The sequence below is a fragment of the Balaenoptera musculus genome, chromosome 15 (genome assembly GCF_009873245.2).
Source record: "Balaenoptera musculus isolate JJ_BM4_2016_0621 chromosome 15, mBalMus1.pri.v3, whole genome shotgun sequence".
NCBI classification, from domain to species: Eukaryota; Metazoa; Chordata; class Mammalia; order Artiodactyla; family Balaenopteridae; genus Balaenoptera; species Balaenoptera musculus.
In genome coordinates, this window is record NC_045799.1 from 61,508,916 (window position 1) to 61,520,826 (window position 11,911).

Genomic DNA, 11,911 nt, shown 5'->3' on the forward strand with positions numbered 1-11,911 from the left:
AACTCACGTGCCTAAAGCCTGTGCTCCGCAACAAGAGAAGGCACCACAAGGAAGAGTAGCCCCCGCTCGCCACAACTAGAGAAAGCCCGCGCTCAGCAACAAAGACCCAACGCAGCCAAAAATAAATAAATTAAAAAAAAATTTTTTTTAAAGTTTCATCCATGCTGTAGCCCATATCAGAACTTCATTCCTTTTTATGACAAATAACATCCATATTTTATTTATCCAGTTGTCAGTTGATAGACATTTGGCAGTTATGCATAATTCAGCTATGAATATTCATGTGTTTTTGTGTGGACGTATGTTTTCATTTCTTTGGAGTAATATATCTAGAGTAGAATTGCTGGGTCATATGGCAACTCCATTTTAACATTTTGAGGACCTGCCGGAGGCACATCATATAGTGCCTTTTTCAACTTTGTATTATGGAAGTTTCCTACCATACTGAAAATGAGAAAGCACCCTGTACCCATCATCCAGGTTCAACAACAATCAACCTTTTGCCAGTCTTGTTTCACCTGCCTTCCCTCCTCCACCGTTGTTTCCCACTGAGTAGTTCGAAGCCAGTTCATACACTGCACTTTATGCCATTAACTTGGCTGAGAGGTCAACATTTCCTTTCATCCCAAACCTTCAGGCCAAGTCTCCTATACCCATATCCTCGTGTGGATGGAATTTGGGGACAGTGGAGGAATTGCGGCATAGTCTAGAGTGAGCCAGCGTGGGGTGGGAAAGGAACGCTCCTGAGTGAAGCAAGTCTAGCTACAGGATTTGCAAAATGAAAATGTGGAGCCCTTTGTTCAGAAATTACTAAGAAGTTCAAGATAACAACAGTAGAACGTCAAACTTAACGTAGACCCTGTACAACAGCACAAGTCATGTGCCCGTGAGGCCAGCAAAAGGGCGCCCAAGCAGAACTGAGAACTGATTCATTGGCTGCAGGAATTTCGAGCTTTGGGTGCCTAGGAGAGACACAAGCATCCCTCACCCCCAATCTCTGGAGAGTTGGGTCTCTCATGGCATGTGGGACAGCGTTTAAGTCTGTTCCATTGGAATCTCCAAAAATAAGATGACCCCAGCTGACATGTGGGTTATAAGTACTTTTTAAAAATAGCCATTTGTCTTAAGCCTTCTTCCCTAAGAACCTGCAGTTGTTTTATTTGGCCTCACCATTTTGTCCTGGACTCTTTGAGTGTACCGTGATATCACGGCAAATGACAGGGCTGCAGGACAGAGGTCTGCTGGTGAGCAAACAATCCAGAGCAGCAGCAGGACCAGGGATGCCCATTAGAGGCAGGTGGCCATGGCAGACACTGGCAACCATCATGGCACCCAATCCCTCCCAGCTCAGACAGAGCTCCATTATCCTTCTCAAAGGATAGCCTCCACCAAGCAAATGAAACTTATTTCTCGTGCTTATCTAGACTTTCAACCCAAGAATTCACCTAGAGATTCAGAGCCTGCAGTTTGTGTTGGGATGACACTGCAAGGATGCACTTACACTAACGGAACCTTGTCACGAAGGGGAACGCAACACGACTGAGAAGGAGGGAGAGAGTGGAAGAGAGGGACTCACTGAAGAGAGCAGATAAGGACCTTGCAGCGCCTCCTGTTCTCTGTGGCATGTTCAATGAATGAGTGAACATTCATTCATTCGTCCAATTATTTGAGGACTTATACATAAGAGACTGAATACCGGGCATGAGCAATATAGTAGTCAACAAGACAGACACAGTTCCTACCCTTAGGGGCAGGAGAGGCAATCATAAACCAAAGAGGAAGAAAACATTTTACATTGGATTAAAATAATATAACAACAACGGCAAAAAAACCCACAACAGGTCAGAGTAAATTCGGCTGGCAGCTTTGGGGTTTATAGACAGTGGATCTTAAAGCAAAGCCCAACTCAGGATTTTGGCAATTCTCAGCAGAGTGAATGTGGAAGCAGCACAACCAGGAGAAGGCTCCGGAGGAGGTAGATGGCTCAGGGTTTTATTTTTGTTTTTTTACCTGCCAGCATTTCCTCCCCCCACTTCTGTTAACAGACACGATGCCCAGTGGGAATATGGCCAAAGATGGCCGCTTACAGCACCCAAGCCTCAGCTACAGTAATTGGTCCAGGCACAGACACGTGACTCAAATACGACCAATCACAGCAGCCCACTTCTGAGCTGGGCTGCAGTGATTGGTCCAGGTGTGGTCATGTGACCCAAGCAGGGCCAATCCAGGATTACCCTGACTAGAGCTGGTGAGAAGGCTGCATTTCCCACCCCGTCTCCAGCATCCAGAGCTATCTGTGACCACAAAGACTGAGGCCAGTATGGAGAAAGGGAGAAATGAGGATTGGGATGGGGGTATGGGGCAGAGAGAGAGACTGGCGCTGCGTTCTGTCCCTGGATCCAAGAGCAACTCAGCCTCTTTTGTTCTTCATCATAGCTACCTGAGTAATGAATCTCCCATCTTCCTCAGTCATATCAACTCTGGTTTCTGTATGGTCCAAAGCATCCCAATTCAGGACTTGGGAACTGTTTTTCCCTCTTCATGGATTGTGTGAATCTAAAAGGGGTAGGTTATCCTCAGAGCTCATTCTCCCCTAGGTTTGCCTGCTGTACTTGGGAATGAGAGATTCCCCAGACACATCTCCATGCTCCCCCGCTCCAATTAATTTACCACTGAATCAGAGCTAAACACTTATTCTTGGACTTCAAGTCCTGCCCTCTTCCTGCTTGCTTGCTTCTCCCCGACCTCATTCCCAACATACACCCACCTCCCCTCCCCACCCTGCTCTCCACCAAGGATGGAGCCTGCAGCTTGCCCTGGCCTCTGCTCCAATGCCCACCACATTATATTTGCAATGATTTACTTATGACTGTTACCCCCCATGACCTTGAGCTTGGGGACCCGCGTCTCACTCATCTTTGCACCCCCAGCAGCTGGCACACAGCAGGTGGGCAGCAAATGTGGGAGGGAGGGAGGGAAAGGAGGAGGAGGGGAGAAAAGGTCACTCCTTCCTACTGAGTCTGGTCAACAGATGGATCACTCAGAGGGTCAAGTTCTTTACTTGTTTCCTCCGCCAGATACTCTTCCCTCAGGTGGACACACAGCTCGTGGTCCCAACCCCTTCAGGCCTCTACTTCAATGTCACCTGGGAACTGCATTCTCCCAGTCCCCTTCTTGACCCCTGCCCCTCTTCCATGCTTTCTTGTTCTCTTTCTTGTTCCCTTCCACCACCATCAGTCTTTCTCCATGTTCTATTTATTTTATCTCCTCTCTCTCTCACTGAAATGTCAGCTCCAGGTGGGCAACCATCTTTGATTTGTTCCCTGCTGTATCCTCAGCACCTAGTGGATGCTCAATAAATATCTGTGGAATGAATGAACCAAAAACCACAGTCTTGCCAAATTTGTTTCTCCCTATGCACTTCATGTGTTTTACAGGTGTCAGGTGATGTATCAGGTTCCTAGGGCAGCCATAACAAATTACTACAAACCGAGTGGCTTAAAACAATAGAAATCTATTATTTCAAAGTTCTGGAGGCTAGAAGTCCAGACTCTGGCAGGGCTACACTCCTCCCAGGTGCTCCAGGGGAAAATCTATGCCTTGCCTCTTCCAGCTTCTGGTGGCTCCAGTGTTCCTTGACTTCTGGCTGCATCACTCTAATCTCTGTTTTCATCTTCCTACGTTCTCTCTGTCTGTCTCTGCTTCTCTCATACAAGGATGCATGTAACTGCATTTAGTGCCCATCCGAATAATCCAGGGTAAACTCCACCTCTCAAGACCCTTAACTTAATCACATCTTTTTCCATATAAGGTAACCTGTGAAGGTTCTGGGAGAGAAGTGGACATAGCTTTTCTCTCTCTGGGGGTCACCATTCAGTCCACTGTATGATTGGCATAAAGACCAGAAAAGCAAAGATTCCCACCACCACTCCACTGGCCTGACAGATATGTAATGAAAAAGAGTATTATTGTTGTATTACATTGCCCTGGTCAGAGAAAATAGGGGAAATAAAGGAGCCCCTTTGCATTTTTTCTCTAACTCCAGTTTCACTTTTTAATTAATTAATTTATTTATTTATTATATTTATAGCTGTGTTGGATCTTCGTTTCTGTGCGAGGGCTTTCTCTAGTTGCGGCAAGTGGGGGCCACTCTTCATCGCGGTGCGCAGGCCTCTCACTATCGCGGCCTCTCTTGTTGCGGAGCACAGGCTCCAGACGCGCAGGCTCAGTAGTTGTGGCTCACGGGCCTAGTTGCTCTGCGGCATGTGGGATCTTCCCAGACCAGGGCTCGAACCCACATCCCCTGCATTGGCAGGCAGATTCTCAACCACCGTGCCACCAGGGAAGCCCCCAGTTTCACTTTTTAAATGTAACCACTGTATGCAGTCCGCATAATCTTCATAAATTTTCTAACCATATTCGAGAGCATATACTTTTTTGGCTCCTAACATCAAGAGAATTGGAGGGGGTGGGCGTTATAATATATCCTGAAGACATGACAGCCCTCTGACCCACCACAATCTTTCTAATGACTTCTAGCAATGCACCATACTTAACCTGTCCCCCACTGGCCAGCATTTCAGTTAACTCCAGGATTTTGCCGTTGTAACATATATACTCTCTGGCATGTGTCCCAGTATCCTCATCAGATACATTCCTAGAAGTGGAATTTCTAGGTCAGAGGATATGTGCATTTTTAAATTTCTACAGCTATTGCCCAGTGCCCTTCACCAAGGTGGCATCATTCACACGCCCATCAACAATGCACAAGTGAGGGTGTCTGTTTGCAACACCCTCGCCCACCTTGGCAAGGATGCAGCATGTCAGGAGGAAGCAAATCTCAAACTCAGGTAAGTGGACTTTCCATGTGGACCTGGGCGAGGGTGGACACGGCCTCCAAGGTTGTCCCTGTGGCTTTCGGAGGTGCTAAGCCATTCACAGTTCTCGTCTGGGTTTTATAAACAAAGGCAGAGTTTGGGGAGGTGGGCCAGAACCCTGCAGCGGATGCATTGTGCAACTCAGTATTTATTTCTTTAGTGTGGTCAGAACTTAAATATGGTCAAAACATATTCTCCTTTTAATTTACACAAACAAATATGTTCCCGGGCTGACACCTCCATTGCCAAGCTTCTAGGGGAAATGAAATTCTACTGTGAGAGGATAAACCACTAGAGAGAAGATGAGGGTGGAAAAGTCGCCACCGTTTGCTTTGCACATCCGAACTGGGCTGCTGAGAGGTGTTTCAGAGCTGGGCTCTTGCCTCTTGGTCTCTTTCTGTCTTTGCTGCAGATAAACTTGCCAGTAATTTCAGCGAATGAAACATGGAACGTGTCGAGGCCAGAGGATGGCAAACACTCCAGTTTTGATAAAAGGAGGTCTGCTCGGCTTGGAATCCTCCATCCTGCTAGTCAGCAGACGCAAAGACTTATCCAGAGAGGGGCTGATGAATTGAGAAAACAGAAATGAGGCCAATGTGAGTTGCCTTTCAAGAGCTGTGCTAATATAAAACCAAGCAACTTGAATTTGTTCCAAGAGGGGATTAAAGCAACATGTTATTTTGAGTGATTGCTTAATTTATTGAGCTGTGGCTAGATCTGTAATGAAATACAGCCCTTGCAACTGATAACCTCCTGCTGTAATTGAACTTCTACAATTAAGGAGTATTTTCTGAGAGTTTCTCTGGAACAGCTCAGAATTTTTAGTCTCTGTGGTGGGGTGCCTTTGAGCACTCATATTCCAGGCAAGCTTTTTGTTTTTTTCTTTAAGGAGTGACAGGCTGATGTTAATAAGGAAAATAAGCAGCATTTTATTGAATGTCTTATGTGCACCAGGCACTTAATATACATTATCTCTAATCCTGACAACAGCCCAAGGAAGTCACTCTTATTTGTCCTTATTTTACAGAGATGAGGCTCCTAGATGTTAAGTAATTCTGCAGAGTGGTGCTGTCCAAGATGGTAGCTACTAGCCACTTGTGGCTATTTCTGTGTAAGTTAGTTAAAATTTTTAAAATCTAAAAATTCACTTCCTAGGTTGCACTAATAACCATATGGGGCTAGTGGCTAGCACATTGGACGGTGCAGATATAGACCATTTTGATGACTGCAGAAGGTTCTACTGCTCAGTGCCATTCCAGATATTTCACAGGTAGAAAGTGGCAGTGCTAGATTTCAATCCCAAACTAATGGGCTTTGAAGGCAGCATCTGCCATACCCCTCATTTCCTTCTCTTCCTTTGGCTGAGAAGCAAGGTCTAGAGTAGTGATTCTAAACCCTGGCTGCACATTAAAATTACCTGGACTGCCTTAAAAAACAATAGTGATGTTAGGGTCCCAGGCCCAGAGATTCTGACTTAATTGTGATTGAGAGGGGTTTTTATAATTCCCCATGTGACTCAAGTGTGCAGCCAGGATTAAGAGCAGTTAGATGAGAGGATCCACACACAGGATGGTGGAAGGAGCTGGTTCGTCTGCCATGAGAATGTGGTCCCTTGTGGATCCTGACATGGGCTTCTCTCACAGCCACTTCTAAGCCTCCTCATCAGAGACCTCAGGTTCCCTTCTGAGGGAAAGACTTAAGTGCTTTCTCATATGCTTCCTGCTTGGTGGGAGACGCAATGGGGAGCTCTGCTTTTAGAAACAGGCTTTATCACACTGTCGTGGAAGAAAGGAGATGCGGATGTAAGATCACAGAGATGAAGTGAAAAACCTGGAGTCCCCAGTTTGAATGGGAAGCATCAGTATTTTGCCTTACAAAATAAAGCACGTGTTTCCTACCCCTGTCCACTGGAAAGGTTAGAAATAATGGGCAATTCACTAACAGTGAGCACTCCCAGCACCCACGTTGTGGTCTCTAAACACCACTTCCAACTAGAAGTGCTCTCTGCAGGTTCTGTGGAGATAGGGCTGATTCGAGGTCTGGGGCAGGAAATATGCAAAATGAGCCTGGAACACCTCATCATCCAAGTAGCTCAGAAGCTATTATGGGGACATATCAAAAAGGAGGCAGGAAGACAACATGAAGAGGCTCCCACTGGCCAAAGATGGGACATTTTGAGCATCCATAAGAATAATAACTGCCATGGATGGAAATGTGTTATGTATGTCCAAATCTGTAAGTTCACAATGACACTTAGAAAAACAGAAAAACATAAACTCATTTGTCATCTTTGGAGGATGTTGGGACCAACTTTTTTTTTTTTTCTTTCCTTTTGGCCACACTGCATGGCTTGCAGGATCTCAGTTCCCAGACCAGGGATTGAACCCGGGCCATGGCAATGAAAGCCCGGAATCCTAACCACTAGGCCACCAGGGAACTCCCTGGGATGAACTTCTTATTTTGAAAACTGTCAAATACAGGGGAAAGAGTCAAGCATTTATCCTTTCTGGTATGAACCATACTTTACAGTAACCAAATGGCTGATCAGGGGAAGTTTATAGACATATTCCAGCTAACAAACAAAGACAGAAGGATAGAATTAGTAAGCCGCCATTTTCAACCTCTAATGGATCTAGACAGTGATCATCAATGGCTACTAACATCATGAAGAGGGACAACCACACGTTATGTGCCTTCAAATAGAAATACAAAACAGCCACTAGGAAGTAGTCATACAAACACAAAAAACCAAACATGAATCTAAGTGAACTTCTAGATCTAACTACTGATTTACAAGAAACAGAGTGGGGAGAGGAACACGTATAACACCAGCACGGGGATGCAATAAGCAAAATCCAGACCGGAACACTCTACAGAACAACCAACCAGGTTTCCTCAACAAATAAATTGCAAGAGAAGAAACAGGGAGGGAGGGAGAACCCGCAGATTAAGAAAGGCGTAAGAGGCGTATCAACCAGTCACAATGTATGAACCTTATATGAATCCTGATTTTAACTGTAAAGAAAACAGTTATGAGACAACCAGAAAATTCTGAACACTGGATATTTGCTGATATTAAAGCATTACTGTTAGTTTTAGTAGGTGTGATGGTGGTAAAAAAAAAAAATCCTGTTTTTTTTTGGAGTCATAAACGAAAATATTTGCAGAAGAAATGGTTGATGTCTGGAATTTGCTTAGTATCTGAGTATCTGGGATGAGGGAGGAGGGGAAGGGGGTATAGATGGAACAAGGTTGGCTGAGAGTTGGTGATTATTGAAGCTGGGTGATGGATAGCTGGGGTTTATGGTACCATGTACTCTACTCCTGTGTGTACTTGTGTATTGGTTTGACCTGCCCACCACTGCTGGCATCTCTGGGCAAGCCTGGGTAGCAGGTTTGAGATACATCTCAGCGCATGCATGTGTGCCCACCCTCTCCTGTCTCCATGGCAACCACTGAGGTGAGAAAGCAGCATCCAAAAGGTTCCTGTCCACATGAGGATCTGGCCAGGCTGCTGGCGTTGTGCTCGGCCCACCATAGCTGCTCCCTTTGGAGAATTCCTAGTCAGATCTTCACAGTCCCACCCACCCGCACCAGATCTGCCTCCTTGCACCCCTTTGCCGTCACTTGTGCTCTCCCTACGCACCCCCTGAGGAAGTAGAGACCAATTAGTGGAGAGACAGGACCCTGAATCAGATCCAAGTTCAATTTTTGATTTCTCCACTTAATGGCAGGACCTTTAACCTCCCTGAGTCTCAATTTTCTCACCTGTAAAATGGGCATGATGTGACCTCAACGATCTCAACAAGTCTTTATTATGGGGGGAACAGTGGCAAAAAGGACCTAGTCTCCACCTTATGGAACTAGACACCCGGAGGTAAAAGGCAATCTTCAGAGTATGTACTGTGATAAAATACATGTTTAAAAAAATTTTTTTTGAAAACTGGCAGTCACTACTTACGAAAATATCATAACTCTAAATCATACTTTTCATTAACCAGGATATCCACACTTTCCAACTACTGACTATCCGCTATGCCAGACCTATAGAATATTTTCACTTAACTGAGTGCTCATATTTCCATGAAGTAAGTACTATTATCACTACGATTTTATGGAGGAGGAAACTAGGCATTAGAGGTGAGATAACTTGCCCACGGCTGCACTGTGGGTGCATGGCCCTGTCTTCTTTGCTCGGCCCTCCGCATCGATTAAGCTCTGAAATGCAGCAGCAGGGCTGGGAAACCAGAACTACCAGGAGGCCAAAAGCTCTCCAGGTCAAACCCCATTTTGCAAGTGAGGAAGCAGTGGCCCAGAGAGGCCAAGTAACTTGTTCCAAGCCACAAGCTGAATTGGCTGCTTAACCTGTGTCCAGGATGCTTGAGGAGAAGGTACAGGGAAGCCCCACATGGTAAGGGAGGCTTATTTCCCCAGTTCATCCTATCCCAGGGTGGGGTGACCAGTCATCCTGGGGTTTCCCAGGACTGGGAACTTTAGGTGCTTAAATCAGGAAAGTCCTGGGCCAACTGGGATGAGTTGATCACGCTGTCTCACAGCGAGGCATCTAAGTGGATGTTTTCTAGGACATGAGAACCAGCACCAAGTCCCCACAGAAGTACTGGGGTTTCATGCCTTATATAATTAACTGATTATTAATATCTAGGCCCCCCCCCTGCCCCAGCTAGACTCTCCACCCACGGGGGCAGGGACCAGTCTGTGATATTCACTTCTGTTTTACAGCCCGTGACTCAACGGTGACCCATGAATGACGCTCAATAAACAGGGATCGAATGGACCAACCAACACTATCATCACCTCTGACTGGGCCTCCATCTGAAATTGCAGAAACCCTCTATAGCTGCCGTGACCTTCAGTTCCCATTTCAGACAGGCTGGTATCCATGATGTCACATGATAGAAGATGATTCCAGAGAAAGACTGGCCAAGAGGCTCTTGGAGGGAGCTATGGCAGACAAGACTGGGTGTGGTTTTTCTTTAATTATTGTACCTGTTTTGTCTGTTCTTTCTTGGCTCTGTTCACATCCCCACCCCAGCACCAGTGCAGGAAAGCAAAACAAAAACAAAACATTATCGCAGAGTTTGAGACAAGATGGCTGGCTGGTTCCCTTCTCTGCTTGTAATTAATGCCAAAAATGTTCATGACTTGCCTTGGCCACAAAGGTAAATAAAATCAGGCAGTCTGATTATTTGGCTACTAATTTCCTTCTTCGTTTTTTTTTTTTTTTTCCTCCCCGTGTCCTTAAATTAATTCCAGAGTTCCTCCAGATTTCTCGTTGCTAAGCTATAAAATTCCAATTTTTCAGCGCCCATGCTGATTGGCAAGGAGGCTCTGGGCAGTTCCAATCAGAAGCAGGTTGCTGAAAGGAACATCCACATTGTAGCTTGCCCTGGGGTATTGGAATTTTCTGCCTGATGTTATGAACCATCAAAGTCTTTGTCTAACTGTGCAAAACCCGTTCTCTTGATCTTGTCTGCCTCTCTCTGGAGTGCAGGCTGTTGGGGGGATGCCAGAGGTCCTGGAATTTCCCACTGGTCCTGGAGGAATAGGGAGTCCCTGGGTCTCCAGGTTGGGGTCAGCGACAGAAATGCCCATGGCCTGTCCACGGTTGACCAAATATGACAGCATGGTGCCCTGCCATGGGCTGGGACATGCCTCAATCCTCCCCTGACTGACCTCTCCCGTGCCATCTCTTAAGCCTGGTGAAAGGCTGAAGGGGGTTGAGGAAAAGTAGGTGCCATTGGATGTGGGGTTGTTGTGGAGAGGCTGCACTTGTAAAGGACTTTAAAACATGTAGATGGTAAGGGCGCCGTGGAGGGCCATTCTGGTGTTTCACCTCCAGAATCCTGATGCAAGCATCCACCGTGAACTGAGCTCCAACTTTGCGCCAGAAACTTTATTTTTATTTTTTAAACCACTTTACTGAGGTATGATTGACATACAAAAAGCTATCTATATTTAATGTATACAACTTGTTGAGTTTGGAGATAAGTATACACCCGTGAGACACAGAGAACAGACTTGTGGTTGCCAAGGGAGAGGGGGGTGTGGGAGGGAAGGATTGGGAGTTTGGGATTAGCAGATGCAAACTACTACATGTAGAATGGATAAACAACAAGGTCCTGCTGTATAGCACAGGGGACTATATTCAATATCCTGTGATAAACCATAATGGAAAAGAATATTTAAAAAAGAATGTATACATATGTATAACTGAATCACTTTGCTGTACAGCAGCAATGAACAGAACATTGTCAATCAACTAGAGTTCAATTAAAAATAAAAATAAAAAATAAGTATATACCTGTGAAACTACCATCACAATCTATGCCATAAATATATCCATCATGTCCAAAAATTTCCTCCCACCTTCTTTACTATTCTTTTTTCTTGTGATGGGAACATTTAACATAAGATCTACCCTCTTGGTGAAATTTTAAGTGTACAATACAGTGCTGTTAACTATCATTATCGTGCTGTACATTAGATCTCCAGAACTTAGTCATCTTGCAGACCTGAAGCTTTGTACCCCTTGACCAATATCTCCCCATTTCCCCCTCCTCCCACCCCCTGGAAATCCCCATTCTATTCTCTGGTTCTCTGAGTTTGACTATTTTAGATTTCTCATATAAGTGGTATCATGGAGTGTTTGTCCTGTGTCTGGCTTATTTCACTTAACCTCATGTCCTCAAGGTCCATCCATGTGTTCACATAGTTCAGAATTTCCTTCTTTTTAAGGCTGAATATGCCATTGCATGTACCACACTTTCTTTCTCCATTCATCTGTCAGTGGACATTTAAGTTGCCGCCATGTCTTGGCTATTGTGCTAGAAACTTTACACACACATCTCCTCCCATCCTGAAACTCCCACCGGACAGACAGAGAACATGATGGACGTCTGCTGGTTTTCCTTGCACAGCTTTATCTTTCACCGACAGGGGAGCCGTGCCACAGGGGAAATCATGTGACCCAAGCCTGGCCACAGTGATTGGCTCTAGGATGGGCACATAACCAA

At 45.4% G+C, this 11,911-nt stretch overlaps 1 long non-coding RNA gene across 1 annotated transcript; it reads left to right on the forward strand.

Annotated features, from left to right (window-relative positions):
• The first annotated feature begins 308 nt into the window (after window positions 1–308).
• LOC118881227 lies at window positions 309–10,780 on the forward strand. The gene is made up of 4 exons (XR_005016475.1): window positions 309–1,975; window positions 4,711–4,850; window positions 5,290–5,473; window positions 9,618–10,780. It is a non-coding gene; the product is annotated as an uncharacterized LOC118881227 (long non-coding RNA).
• The last annotated feature ends 1,131 nt before the right edge of the window (window positions 10,781–11,911 follow it).